The sequence below is a fragment of the Hemitrygon akajei genome, chromosome 3 (assembly GCF_048418815.1).
Source record: "Hemitrygon akajei chromosome 3, sHemAka1.3, whole genome shotgun sequence".
Lineage (NCBI taxonomy): Eukaryota > Metazoa > Chordata > Chondrichthyes > Myliobatiformes > Dasyatidae > Hemitrygon > Hemitrygon akajei.
The window spans coordinates 36,637,748-36,653,412 of NC_133126.1; the positions used below are offsets into that span (position 1 = coordinate 36,637,748).

The following is a 15,665-nucleotide window of genomic DNA, read 5'->3' on the forward strand; positions in this document are numbered from 1 at the left end:
CACCCTTTCCGTAAATTTCTGAACCTTTGTCTATACGCTTCCGGTACTAGCTCGTAACTCCGGAGAATGGCCTCCTTTACTTTGGCATAATTCTCCGCTTCCCCCTCCTCGATAGACAACGCCGCATATGCTCGTTGTGCCTTCCCTTTTAACACACTTTGTAACAACGCCACCCACTGCTCTTTGGGCCACTTCTGATTCACTGCCACCTTTTCGACAAGCATGAAATAACTATCAACATCCGTCTCTTCGAATGGAGGTACTACCCTTAACTCCCGACTAACATTAAACCTCTCCTCTCGGTCTGACCCTTGATCTCTTCGCTCTTTCCTTAACTTCTCCATCTCCAAGTCATGTTTCCTCTGTTTTTCTGCCTCCTCATACTCTCTCTCCTTCCCTTTCTCAGTTGCTTCCAGCCCCTTTAGCTGGAGCTCATGATTCCGTTTCACCTCTAACTCCTCTAGTTGGAACGCCTGCTCCCTTTCTTTCTCCCTCTCAGCCCTTTCCTTCTCCTTCTCAGCTGCTTCCAGCTGCTTTACTTTAAATTCATGTTCCAACCTTAATTTCTCCAACTCTAACTGATCCGTCCCATTCGCTAGTACCTTTTCAGGGATATTTTCCAAATCCTCAGCTGCAAACACCTTCTTCCCAACGTAATACTGAGTTATGACCCTTCGCACTTCCCACTTTTTCATTGATGACCTCACCTCTGTGAGGCTTAACCCCTTTGCCAGATTTACCTAGTCTAATTTGGTAGCCGCCTCTAGCGCCCCCAGAGTCGGGTTTCCCATAAATTTATCCACGTCTATCTTTGCTGGTTTCCCGTCTGGCTACCCGTTACCAGATCCAAATTTTTGATTTAAGCCCGATTCACTGGCCCTCCAATTTGGTGTCAAATCCTGAGACGAGTACCCCAATGTTGTTACGAACCCCGTAACTGGGTCACTTACCAGCAAAGATAGAGAGGTCCGCTGAAGTCTGATGGTACTATTTTTAAACGTTTTTATTTATGAAGGGGCACAAAAGTAAGGTTAATACAAACATTCAGATAATATACGTCGTCAATACTCAATCTAAAGCGCGGGTATAGTAATAATCAACATTAAGAAGTAGCTCTATCGTTTGTCTAGGGGTAAAACTATTGTCCGATGGAAATATCAAAGTCTCTGAAGTTCATACAGGCTTTTAGCCTTTCGGGGACCGCTGGGGTCTCACGTGTTGGAGAGAGAAAATAAACTTGCCAGCCTTTTGGACTCAAATCGTTGAATCGGGAACGTGGGTTCCCCGTTGTCAGTTCGAAGTCCTTTTCGGGGTTATCAGCCACTCGTTCCCCAGGCTAGGGGAACCGAACCACACGTGGCTCCCGAACAGCTTCCCGTCATCACGGGAGCGATGAGCGATGATCTCCTTCTGGTGCGTCGCTGGGGTACTGCCTCCTGCAGTCCCCTTTTTATCGTGACTGGCAGATTTGTAGATGTCAATCAAGGTAGGGTGATACAATCCCCACCCCACATTGCCCGAGGGTGTCCATGTCCCTGATAGCTGGCACGTAGTATAAAGTTGCAATTCACACAGGTGTCTCTAAGAACAATGGTCAAATCCGTTGCATTGTCTCTCATTTCCTGGGTCCAAGACCCGAATCAATAGCGATCTTGCGATTCTCCGGAAGGAGGGGGCTGGTCCCGCACCCTTCGGCCCCTCAGAGCTGTGGTACATTCATAACAAATTAAAGGAAGAAAATTATATTTATATAAATCTTTTAAATTTTTAGTAATTTTAATACCAAGATAGGTAAAATAACTTTTAGCAATATTAAAAGGTATTTGATCATAATGATCAGAATAATTATTAATAGGAAATAATTCACTTTTATGTACATTTAACTTATATCCAGAGAAAGTACTAAATTCAGTAAAAGTGGATAACTTAGAGGGAATAGATTTCCTAGGGTCTGAAATGTAAACTAATAAATCATCTGCGTATAACGAAACCTTATGTACTTTATCCCCTCTCTTAATACCCTGAACAGAGTTGGAATTCCTAAGAGCGATAGCAAGAGGTTCTAAAACCAAATTAAATAATAAACGATTAAGAGGACAACCCTGACGGGTTCCTCTATATAGTCTAAAATGAGGAGATTTTTGATTGTTAGTTATAACCACAGCCATTGGGGCTTGATAGATCAGTTAGATCCAGGAAATAAATCCCGGACCAAAATTAAATCTCTCCAAAACCTGAAATAAATAAGGCCATTCCACTCTATCAAAAGCTTTCTCTGCATTGAGAGGCAATAAATTCAGATTCTTTAACTGAGGGAGAATAAATAATATTTGGCAATCTTCAAATATTAAAATGTGAATACCTATTTTAATAAATCCAGTTTGATTATTTGAAATAACAGTAGGCAAAATATTCTCAAGCCTATTAGCCAGAATCTTAGAGAGAATTTTAAAGTCCACATTCAAAAAGGAAATTGGTCTGTGGGAGGCACATTCAGATAGATCTTTTCCTTTCTTAGGAATCAATGAAATTGATGTCTCATAAAAAGTTTTCAGAAGATTCCCAGAGGATATAGAATCAGTAAAGGTTTGACAAAGATGTGATGTAAGCATTTCAGTAAAGATCTTATAAAATTCCACTGTGTATCCATCTGGTCCTGGAGCTTTCCCTAGTTGCATAAAGGATATAGCCCTAGCTATTTCCGCTTGTTTAATAGGCGCATCTAGAGTATTAATATCTTGAATAGAAATTTTAGGTATATTTAATTTTTGCAAAAATCTATTCATAAGGATGGTATTATCAGAGAATTCAGATTTATAAAGATTAGAATAGAAATCCATAAATATCTTATTCATTTCATGAGGGTCTAATGTTTCAGTTCTATCTGGTCTACATATTTTCAAAATCTGTCTTCTGACCATATTTGCCTTCAACTGACCAGCTAGCAATTTACCTGATCTATCACCATGTAAATAAAATTGACTAGTGGATTTAAAAATTTGCTGCTCAATGGGGAAGGTCAAAAGCAGATCATGCTGTGTTTGGAGTTCAACCCTTTCCTTATATAGATCTTCATTAGGTCTTACTGAATACGCTTTATCTATCTCTATAATTTTATTAGTAATCACTAAAAGTTCCACTTTGGTTTTCCTTCTTAAACCTGCTGAATATGAAATTATCTGTCCCCTAAGAAAGGATTTCATCGTATCCCATATAACCAAATTTGACATACCTTCAGTCGTATTAAGTTCAAAAAATAAAGTTCAAAAAAAAGATCAGCTTTATTTGTACATCGAAACATGCATAGTTTGCTTCAATGACCAACACAGTCCAAGGATGTGCTGGGTGCAGCCAGCAAGTGTTCTCATGCTTCCACGCCAGCATAGCACGTCCAAGCTTACTAACCCTAACATGAAAGTTGTTGGAATGGGGAAGGAAACAGAAGCACCAGAGGAAACACATGTCATCACAGGGAGAACTTACAAACTCCTTACATTACAGCGACAGGAATTAAACCCTGTTCTTCTGGTCTCTGGCACTGCAAAGCATTATGCCAACTGCTGTGCTGCCATGCCACTCTCAAGTTATGCGGTATGTTGAGAGATGTTGCAAAAATCTCTCTCTTCTCATGTAACCTCATTGTCAAGGTCTCCATGTCAGCCACTGCCACAAGGTCATTGGTCCATCAAAGACTGCAGTTGTAGCTGCAAGAGTTGACATATTTCAGTGGCACCGTCACAGGGAAGTGAAGATTCCTTGACAATTTCAGATAAAGAACCGCTGCCTGAACACCATGGGCAGGTAGAAACTCTAAGAGTCCTCTCCATTTCCAGAAGCCTGGCCTGCTCTGTGAAACCTCTGTTAATTCTCCCCTGCTGAAGTCCGAGATGAAAGCCTACTAATCTACCCTTGCCGGGGATTGGGGAGGGGCAGCTGACTTGATTAGAAATCTTAGTACAAGGAAGTATGCACATACACACACACGTACTTTCTGGTTTCAAGGATGGTGAGGTGAAGGCCCTTGAGATCAAATACATACAGTATATATTCTGTCCTGGTATGTGCTCAAAAAATTAGCAATTTTGATCAGTTCTAGGAAGACCAGAATCTTGTAATGTTTTTAAAAAATTAGAAACTTTTAACTGCATTAAACCTTGTGTAACACTTACCCAAAAGGCTGGTATATGTCTAGGGGAAAAGGAGATCCAGCCACTCACCAACCCCGCCTCCCGTACACGCAGGTGCTGTGAGAATCGCGTTTATGCCTCGCGCCCGCCAACAGTATCAAACCCACAACAAATACCGGTATGAAATACACTTTAAAGAGTTTACTAAAATTAAAAGAGTATTAGGCAATACTATATATATATATATATATATACAAGAAAAAAAACAAAAGGCGCCAACTTATCAAAGTTCAGTCAGTTAGTGCACTCGTTGGAGCTCAACCAGCGAACCATTCGACCCCTCGTCGCTTGCCTCCGACTTCCATGTCTTCCACCTCGGACTCCCCGGTGGTCTTCCGAGCGCACGTCCTCCTTCCTCGGCGTCTCCCTCCCGACTCCCTTCACCCCCAAGCCCGCGCAACCCCTCCCCCAAGTTCCCAGTCTCACAAAACACAATAACATTCCCCATTGATTAACAAATGAATACAATTACCATATCAGCCATTCTAAAGCGAAACAACGGTGAGAGAAACATTTAACAGACAAAGAAACATCCCTACTCGTACAAACCAAAGAAGCCCTTTTTAGTAACATACACAGGACATTGTACACTTGTTACAGTCATTACAAGAACTGGAAGAAATTAATTAACAAGAAGCCTCTGGATAACCCCTTTAGCAGCACCATTGGAAAACGTTTCCATTGGCGAATGCATGGTCAGCTGAGGTTAAAAGGGGATCTTAGTTGCACAGCTGATATTGAGCTTGCAAGCTAATTGTTGGCATGATCTGCCCATTTTGCAAATTTCTGGTGTGTTTTCATTGTTTAAATGTAAGCCCCTCTGCAAGATAAGATTTGGCATGATTTTTCTCACTAATGTGTGGATAAATTACCAAGGCCATTCTGGTATATTATATTAATTATTCCCAGAAATTACAGCTTCTGGCCCATGCTTTGTGCCAGAGGTGCCTGGAAATATTCAGCCTATTTCCTTGAAAATTGAAAATTAACCACAGATGCTTGAAGCACATACGTGGAAAGAAAAACAGTTAATATTTTTAAAAGATGTATGCATTATAAAACTGCTGTATGTCATTATTGATGCATGTTTAGAATGATACTAATGTGGTTCACTTTGTCTTGGATAGTGCTGAGCAGAACATTGGAGTTGCACAACAGGGATATGGAGGGGTAAAAGGTGAAAAGTCTTCATTTTTTAGTTGAGTCACTGCCCGCATTGTACTTTGTCTCAAACTTTGTCTTGTTGCCACTGTACTTATGTGGTTGAACCAATTGAGTTTCTTTGCAGTGGTGATCCCAGGATGGTGTGGGATTCAGTGCTGGTAATGCCATTGACTGTTAAGGGTAGGTGATTAGATTCTCTCTTGTTGGAGATGGACATTGCTTGGTACTTTTTTGGAGGGGTTGCTGTCTGTCATCTATCAGCTCATCACTGAGTGTTCTCTCGTCTTGTTGTGAGCAAACACAAACTGCTTTATTTGTGGGAAATTGTGAAGGAATTGAACCTTTTTTTATCAATGACAGACATCCTCACTTCTGATCAAATGATGAAAGGTCATTAATGAAACTTTGAAGATCATTGGGCTGGGCAGTGGATGCCCAGTGAATGACAGTGGATGCTCCAGCAGTGAAGTCCTGAAGCTAGGATAATAGACCTCCAAAAACCATAATGATTTTACGATGTGCAAGGTAGGATTCAAGTCATTGGAATATTGTCTCCTTGATGACCATTGACATCGGTTTTACCAGAGCTCCTTCATGACCCAATTGGTCAAATGCTGCCTTGGACTTTGCTTCCAGATTATCTCAATGCCTTCTGTGCTCACTTTGATCATCAGAACCATCATAAACCCCCACATCCCCCTAATGATCCCATGGCCTCACTCTCTGAAGCTGACATGCAGGCTGCCCTCAGGAGGGTGAATCCATGGAAAGCATCTGGACCAGACGTGTTCCCTGGCTATGTACTAAAGACTTGTGCTGACTAACTGCCTGGTGTGGTCACTGAGATCTTCAACCTCTGGCTTCAGCAGTGTATGGTACCCTCCTGCTTCAAGCAGGCTTCAATTACACCATTGCCCAAGAAGAGCAGAGTGACCTGCCTCGGTAACCATCGCCCAGTTGCACTTACAGTACATCCACAGGAAAATGCTATGTGGTAAATTGTTGTATAAACAATTTTATTTTATACCTTCCATGATGCTGATTACAGTACTAGCATTTCCATCACAGCGTCACTTAGGCTGTAAGGTTATATACACTTGCACAACAGAAAATGAACACAATGCAAGTTAAAGCCTTAAGACCAAAAAGCATACATTTCTATTTTGCTCAAAATTACTAAGGACTTGTGGAAACTGTGGTGATTTCTTTTGAACTTACAGTCCTTTAACATCTTGGACTATTTTTTCTGTGCCCATAGTCTGTTTTTTTTTAAATCAATTATGCTATTGTTTGCACTGTTGTAACTATATGTTGTAATTATGTAGTTTTGTGCAGGTCTTGTAGCTTTAGTTTTTGGTCTTGTTTTTTTCTGGTGGATTTGGAGCTCCTTTCTGGGAACGCGCTAGATGGTAGCGCGATATTAATACGCAGCAGCCTCTCCGGATTCTGGATTGGGGATTGCCAAACGTTACGTGGATTTTCTGGTGTAGTCTGTTTTGTCATATGCTTTTGTGATATCATTCTGGGGGAACGTTGTCTCATTTTTTAACTGCATTGCATTTGTGGTTTCTAAATGTCAATAAGCTGAATCTGAATCTGAATAACTTGATGTAAACATTTTACTTTTATGTATCCTATGATGTGGGATGTTTGGAGCCAGTATTATGTGTGTGCTCCCTAAATTATAGAAGATCCCCACCACCCAGGTCATGCTCTCTTCTCACTGTTGTGATCAGGAGGAAGGTACAAAAGCCTTGGGACCCACACCACAAGTTTCAAGATCAGTTACTACTTCTCAACCACCAGACTCTTGAATAGAAGGGGATAACTACACTCACTTGCCCCATCATTGAAATATTCCTATAACCAATGATCTCACTTTAAGGACTCTATATCACATGCTCACATTATTTATTGCTATTTATTTATATTTGCACTTGCACAGTTTGTTGTATTCTGTACTCTGGTTGACCTTTCATTGATCCTGTTATAGTTATTATTCTACAGATTTGCTGAAATGAATCTTAACGGTTGTATTTGGTGACATATATGTACTCCGATAATAACATTTACTTTGAACTTTGATCTCCAGGGCATTCACCTCACTTCTATAATTCAGCTCTTTGGACCAAGGCTATTAGGAGGTCAGGAGTGGAATGGTAATAGTGAAACCAAATGGACTTTGATGAACAGGTTATTGTTAAGCACCATTTGATGGTTCTTTTCATGATACCTTGCATCACTTTGTGGTTGTTTGACTGATTGGATGGTGACTGGTCAGAATGAATATTCCTTGTTTTATGGTGAGCATGTCATATCTGGGCAAATTTCCAAGTGTTTAGGTCGATGTCAGTTTGTCACTGTAATGGAACAGTTTGGCTAGAGATACAGCTAATTCTAGAGTGCAGGCCTTCAGCACTATAACCAGGATATTGTCTGACCCATTGTCCTTGTTGTATCCAGTGCTCTCAACTGTTTCTATATGTCATATGCAGTTGACATGTGGAATTGGTTGGAGACTGGTTTCAGTGATGGTGGAGATCTCAGAGAAAGTCAAGATGGACTTTCTATTTGATATTTCTAACCAAATCTAGTTTACAAAGACTTCAGCCCTACCTTTAGCATTCACTGGTAGATCTGTCATTGAAGATTTTTAGAATTTCATCCTCCTCAATTATAGATGTGGTAGGATCAGAGATTTAATCTAATCTGTTGGTTGTAAATTTGCTTCACTCTATTGCATGCTACTTTTGCTATTTAGCACACATCTTGTATTGCAGGTTCATTAAGCTGGCATCTTACCATTTTTAGGTGTGCATGATATTGCTTTGCATGTCCTTCTGCAAACCCCATGAATCAAGAATGATAGCCTGGCTTGATGGTAATAAGAGAGTGAGGGATACTGATTATGGTAGTATACATTTCTGACATTCTTAATGTTTCACCTTACGGATGTCCAGTTTTGTGTTGGCACATCAGTTTTGAGTCTGTCCTATTTAGGACAACTGTAGTACCACTCAACACAATGTAAATTGGTCTAGAAACACAGTCTTCATAAAGACTGTGTCTCTAGAACAATTTAGATAAAGACTGTGTCATGATCACTTCATAAGCAACACCGTGTTGGTTCACTCACTATCTGCTTTAAATATACCCACGGATTTGGCCTCCACCGCAGTTTGTGGCAGAGAATTCCACAGGTTCACTACTCTCTGGGTAAAAAAAGATCTTGCCTACCTCTGTTACAAAAGGTCACCCTTCAATTCTGAGTGTGAGACCTCTTTTTCTTTGATTCGGAGCAAGAAGGCTGCGAGTGAACGGCTGATTTTGGGAGCAAAGGCAGTTTTACTACTTAGGGTAAAAGAGAGGCAAGACTGTGCAGGCGCGTGACGTCAGCCAGTAGAGCACGAAAGTTTTAAAAAGATGACCACCATATCCAGCAGGCAGCGGACTGAGAGGCAGCAGAGTGAAGGGCTTTGGCTCAACGGGCTTAGATGGTAACGGGAAGAGGCGAGGTAGGTTTACCTGTGTTATTTGCAGAAAGGAGGAAGTATGTATGTGAGGCCGGTGTTCTGTACTCAGTGTCAGATGTGGGAGGTCCTGGAGTCTCCCAGCCTCCCGGACGGCCATATTGGTACCTGGAGTGTCGAGCTGCAGCTCCTAAGGGACTGAGTTAGAGAACTGGAGGTGCAGCTCGATGACTTTTGCCAGGTCAGGGAGAGCGAGGAGGTGATAGAGAGGAGCTACAGGCAGGTGGTCACACCAGAGCCACGGGAGACAGACAAGTAGGTCACAGTCAGGAGGGGGAAGGGGAAGAGTCAGGTATGAGAGAGTACCCCACCCCTGTGGCTGGACCCCTTGACAATAAGTACTCCTGTTTGGGTAGTGTTGGGAGGGACAGCCTAACTGAGGGAAGCGACAGTGGCCGTGCCTCCGGCGCAGGGTCCAGCCCTGTGGCTCAGAAGGGTAGGGAAAGAAAGAGGAATGCAGTAGTGATAGGGGACTCTATAGTTAGGGGGGTCAGACAGGCGATTTTGTGGATGCAGGAGAGAAACTCGGATGGTAGTTTGCCTCCCAGGTGCCAGGGTCTGGGATGATTCAGATCACCTCCAAGGTATCCTGCGGTGGGAGGGAAAACAGTCAGAGGTCGTGGTACATATTGGTACCAATGACATAGGTAGGAAAAGGGAAGAGGTCCTGAAAAAAGACTACAAGGAGTTAGGAAGGAAGTTGAGAAGCAGGACCGCAAAGGTAGTAATCTCGGGATTACTGCCTGTGCCTCGCGACAGAGAGAACAGGAATAGAATGAGGTGGAGGATAAATACGTGGCTGAGGGATTGGAGCAGGGGGCAGGGATTCAGATTTCTGGATCATTGGGACGTCTTTTGGGGCAGGTGTGACCTGTACAAAAAGGACGGCTTGCACTTGAATCCCAGGGGGACAAATATCCTGGAGGGGAGGTTTGCTAAGGCTACTGGGGAGAGTTCAGATTAGAATGGTTGGGGGGGTGGGAACCAAACTGAAGAGACTGGGAAAGAGGAGGATGGCTCACAAATAGAGAAAGCTAGAAGACAGTGCATGAGGGAGGATAGGCAGGTGATAGAGTAGAGACGCGCTCAGACCAAAGGTTTGAAATGTGTCTATTTTAATGCAAGGAGTGTTGTGAACAAAGCAGATGAGCTTAGAGCGTGGATCAGTACTTGGAGATATGTTGTGGTGGTCATTACAGAGACTTGGATGGCTCAGGGACAGGAATGGTTACTTTAAGTGTTGTGTTTTAGATGTTTCAGAAAGGATAGGGAGGGAGGCAAAAGAAGCACTGTTGATCAGAGATAGTGTCACGGCTGCAGAAAAAGTGGACGCCATGGAGGGATTGTCTACAGAGTCTCTATGGGTGGAGATTAGGAACAGAAAGGGGTCAATAACTTTACTGGGTGTTTTTTATAGGCCGCCCAATAGTAACAGGGATATCGAGGAGCAGATAGGGAAACAGATCCTGGAAAGGTGTAATAATAGCAGAGTTGTTGCGATGGGAGATTTTAATTTCCCAAATATCGATTGGCATCTCCCTAGAGCAAGGGGTTTAGATGTTAGGTGTGTTCAGGAAGGTTTCTTGACATAATATGTAGATAAGCCTGCAAGAGGAGAAACTGTATTTGATTTGGTATTAACCACATAACAATTACAGCACTGAAACAGGCCATCTTGGCCCTTCTAGTCCGTGCTGAATGCTTACTCTCACCTAGTCCCACTGACCGGCACTCAGCCCATAACCCTCCACTCCTTTCCTGTCCATATACCTAACCCATTTTACTTTAAATGACAATATCGAACCTGCCTCTACCACTTCTACTGGAAGCTCATTCCACACAGCTACCACCCCCTGAGTAAAGAAATTCCCCCTCGTGTTACCCCTAAACTTTTGCCCCCAACTCTCAACTCATGTCCTCTTGTTTGCATCTCCCCTACTCTCAATGGAAAAAGCCTATCCACGTCAACTCTATCTATCCCCTTCATAATTTTTAATACCTCTGTCAAGTCCCCCCTCAACCTTCTACGCTCCAAAGGATAAAGACCTAACTTGTTCAACCTTTCTCTATAACGTAGGTGCTGAAACCTAGGTAACATCCTAGTAAATCTTCTCTGTACTCTCTCTATTTTGTTGACATCTTTCCTATAATTCGGTGACCAGAACTGTACACAATACTCCAAATTCGGCCTTACCAATGCCTTGTACAATTTCAACATTACATCCCAACTCCTATACCCAATGCTCTGATTTATAAAGGCCAGCATACCAAAAGCTTTCTTCACCACCCTATCCACATGAGATTCCACCTTCATGGAACTATTCCTAGATCACTCTGTTCTACTGCATTCTTCAATGCCCTACCATTTACCATGTATGTCCTAACCACGTCCTTACCATGTATTGGGAAATAAACCTGGTCAGGTGTCAGATCTGTCAGTGGGAGAGCATTTTGGAGATAGTGATCATAATTCTATCTCCTTTCCAATAGCATTGGAGAGAGATAGGAACAGACAAGTTAGAAAAGCGTTTAATTGGAGTAAGGGGAATTATGAGGTTATCAGGCAGGAAATTGGAAGCATAAATTGGAAACTGATGCCCTCAGGGAAAAGTACGGAAGAAATGTGGCAAACGTTCAGGGGATATTTGTACGGTATTCTGCATAGGTACGTTCCAATGAGACAGGAAAGTTATGGTAGGGTACAGGAACCGTGGTGTACAAAGGCTGTAATAAATCTAGTCAAGAAGAAAAGAAAATCTTACAAAAGGTTCAGAGAGCTAGGTAATGTTAGAGATCTAGATTATAAGACTAACAGGAAGGAGTTTAAGAATTAAATTAGGAGAGCCAGAAGGGGCCATAAGAAGGCCATGACGGGCAGGATTAAGGAAAACCCCAAGGCATTCTACAAGTCTGTGATGAGCAAAAGGATAAAACATGAAAGAATAGGACCTATCGAGTGTGACAGTGGGAAAGTGTGTATGGAACCGGAGGAAATAGCAGAGGTATTTAATGAATACTTTGCTTCAGTATTCACTATTGAAAAGGATCTTGGTGATAGTACTGATGACTTGCAGCAGACTGAAAGCTTGAGCATGTAGATATTAAGAAAGAGGATGTGCTGGAGCTTTTGGAAAGCATCAAATTGGTTAAGTCGCTGGGACTGGATGAAATGTACCCCAGGCTATTGTGGGAGGCGAGGGAGGAGATTGCTGAGCCTTTGGTGATGATCTTTGAATCATCAATGGTGACAGGAGAGGTTCTGGAAGATTGGAGGGTTGTGAATGTTGTTCCTTTATTCAAGAAAGGGAGTAGAGATAGCCCAGGAAATTATAGACCAGTGAGTCTTACCTCAGTGGTTGATAAGTTGATGGAGAAGATCCTGAGAGGCAGGATTTATGAACATTTGGAGAGGTATAATATGATTAGGAGTAGTCAACATGGCTTTGTCAAGAGCAGATCGTGCCTTATGAGCCTGATTAAATTTTTTGAGGATGTGACTAAACATGTTGATGAAGAGCAGTAAATGTAGTGTATATGGATTTCAGCAATGCATTTGACAAGGTACCCCATGCAAGGCTTATTGAGAAAGTAGGGAGGCATGGGATTCAAAGGGATATTGCTTTGTGGATCCAGAACTGGCTTGCTCACAGAAGGCAAAGTGTGGTTGTGGATGGGTCATATTCTACATGGACATTGGTCACCAGTGGAGTGCCTCAGGGATCTGTTCTGGGACCCTTACTCTTCGTGATTTTTATAAATGACCTGGATGTGGAAGTGGAGGGATGGGTTATTAAGTTTGCTGATGACACAATTGTTGGAGGTGTTGTGGATAAGGTGGAGGGCTGTCAGAGTTTACAGTGGGACATTGATAGGATGCAAAACTGGGCTGAGAAGTGGCAGATGGAGTTCAACACAGTTAAGTGTGAAGTGGTTCATTTTGGTAGATCAAATATGATAGCAGAATTTAGTATTAATGGTAAGAGTCCTGGCAGTGTGGAGGATCAGAGGGATCATGGGGTCTGAGTCCATAGGACGCTCAAAGCAGCTGTGCAGGTTGATTCTGTGGTTAAGAAGGCATATGGTGTATTGGCCTTCATCAATTGTGGAATTGAACTTAGGAGCCAAGAGGTAATGTTGCAGCTACAGTATATAGGACCCTGGTCAGACCCCACTTGAAGTACTGTGCCCAGTTCTGGTTGCCTCACTACAGGATGTGGAAGCCACAGAAAGGGTGCAGAGGAGAATCACAAGGACGTTGCCTGGATCGGGGAGCATACCTTATGAGAACAGGTTGAGTGAACTAGGCCTTTTCTCCTTGGAGTGAAGGAGGATGAGAGGTGAGCTGATAGAGGTGTATAAGATGATGAGAGGCATTGTGTGGATAGTCAGAAGCTTTTTCCCAGGGCTGAAATGGTTGCCACAAGAGGAGGGTATAGTTTTAAGGTGCTTGGAAGTAAGTACAGAGGAGATTTCAGGGGGAAGTTTTTTACTCAGACAGTCGTGAGTGCGTGGAATGGGCTGCCGGCTACGGTGCTGGAGGTGGATATGACAGGGTCTTTTAGAGACCTTTGTATAAGTATGTGGAGCTTAGAAAAATAGAGGGCTATGGGTAAGCCTAGTAATTTCTAAGGTAGGGACATGTTCGGCACAACTTTGTGGGCCGAAGGGCCTGTATTGTGCTGTAAGTTTTCTGTGTTTCTATGTTTAGTTCTGGATACCCCCACCATAGGAAACATCCTCTCCACATCCACCGTATCTAGTCCTTTTAACATTCGATAAGTTTCAACGAGATCCACCCCCCCCCAGTTTTCTTCTAATTTCCAATGAGTACACGCCCAAAGCTGCCAAACGCTCCTCATATCTTAACCCCTTCATTCCTAAAATCATAGTCATGAATCTCCTTTGGACTCTCTTCATTGACAACACATCTTTTCTGAGATATGGGGCCCAAAACAGTTGACAATACTCAAGTGTGGCCTGACCAGTGTCTTTTAAAACCTCAACATTAACTCCTTGCTTTTATATTCTATTCCCTTTGAAATAAATGGCAGCATTGCATTTGCATTCTTTACCACAGACTCAACCTGTAAATTAATATTCTGGGAGTCTTGCACAAGAACTCCAATGTCCCTTTGCACCTCTGATGTTTGTATTTTCTCCCCATTTAGATAATAGTCTGCACTATTATTCCTTCTACCAAAATGCATTATATATTTCCCAATACTGTATTCCATCTGCCACTTTTTTTCCCATTCTTCCGATTTGTCTAAGTGCTGCTGTAATTGCATTGTCATGAGAACTTGTGTGATTACGATATTTTTTTTCAGAAGTATAAAGAGTAAAAGAGAGGCAAGTATGGATATCGGACCGTTGGAAAACAACACTGGAGAGGTAGTAAGGGAAACAAAGAAATGGCAGATGAACTGCAAAGGTAGTTTACATCAGTCTTCATTGTCAAAGATACCAGCAAAATGCCAGAAATTCTACCATCAGGACAGAAGTGACTGTAATTACTATCGCTATGGAGAAAATGCTTGGAAAGCTGAAAGGTCTGAAGATGGATAAGTCACTTGGACCAGATGGACTCCACCCCTGTATTCTGAAAGAGGTAGATGAAATGACTCTGGCATTGGTAGTGATCTTTCAAGGATCACTAGATTCTCAAATGGTTCCAGGGATTGAAAAATCACAAAAGTCCACTCTTTAAGAAGGGAGGGAGGCAAAAGGTAGGAAATTGATCTAACTTTCACTGTCAGTTAGACTGACTCGGTCTAAGAAACCACATGGTTTATAAGTCACGACAATCTCAAGGCCAAACAACTTCATGCTGACGTGAAAGAAGATCAAACTAGGCCTGTAAGCCTCACAGCCCTGTGCATTAACCCCGACCCGAAATAATGTGCGTATTTAAAATCATGTTCTTCAGTCATCTGAAGATCTACTGACCCTAAAAGAGGTCAACTCTTTGATTCTGTGGTACTGCTGCTATTTACCTATCACCAATCTGTGAGCCTTGCTTAATTAGCTGAAATTATTCAAGTTGTCCAGCCATTCTGTCCTTAATTCTTGATGATTTACAGCATCGTATGATTTTTGTCACTGATAGTTGGCAAAAAATAAGCAGGAAGACAATTCAGAGCTGTTTTACTCACTGTGGTTTCAAGCACTCAGGTTTGCAGATGCCAGATATGGCTGGGAGTGAAAATGAAATGATTTTACCACTTCAACAAGTTAGGAACTATGTAAAATTTGAGGGTATCGACAATCATCTTGAATGTTACAATAAAAATGAAGATTTGGAGGATGCAATCATCGACACATTGCAAGAAGGCAGTCCATTAGATCCCTGAGCTGATTTTGTTCATTTACAGTCAAAAGGACACGGCATGGATGAATTCTTCCATTGATAATTATACCAAGTTTTAATACAAAGTTTTTTTGTACTGTGGTAAAATTGGTAGTGTTCTAATTTATTCTGTATTTCACTTAAATACATAATTTGTTACTCAGTTTGTCCTTTTTTTAATACCATTTTTAACCGTTTCCATGAAACTTAAGCTAACTGGGGTAACCGCTTTATTGAGCTAACAAGTACTGGTCATGATGTGTCCCTATTAACCGGAATCCACTGTAATTGCAATTTTCCATCTACAAGTTGCTTTAAACAATGAAGTAACACTTAAATAATAACTCAACACAGAACTTGAGGAGAGGTGATCGAATTTATTTTAACTGGATTCTACTTACTCTGGTTCTTTTGCAATAGATTATTTTAAATAGGAGT

General features: G+C 42.0%; 1 long non-coding RNA gene across 1 annotated transcript; it reads right to left on the bottom strand.

Annotated features, from left to right (window-relative positions):
* Positions 1–984: 984 nt before the first annotated feature.
* Positions 985–4,705, bottom strand: LOC140723212 (uncharacterized). Its single transcript, XR_012097834.1, has 2 exons — positions 4,408–4,705; positions 985–1,705 (listed from the first exon to the last, which is right to left on the bottom strand). It is a non-coding gene; the product is annotated as an uncharacterized lncRNA (long non-coding RNA).
* Between the last annotated feature and the right edge of the window lie 10,960 nt (positions 4,706–15,665).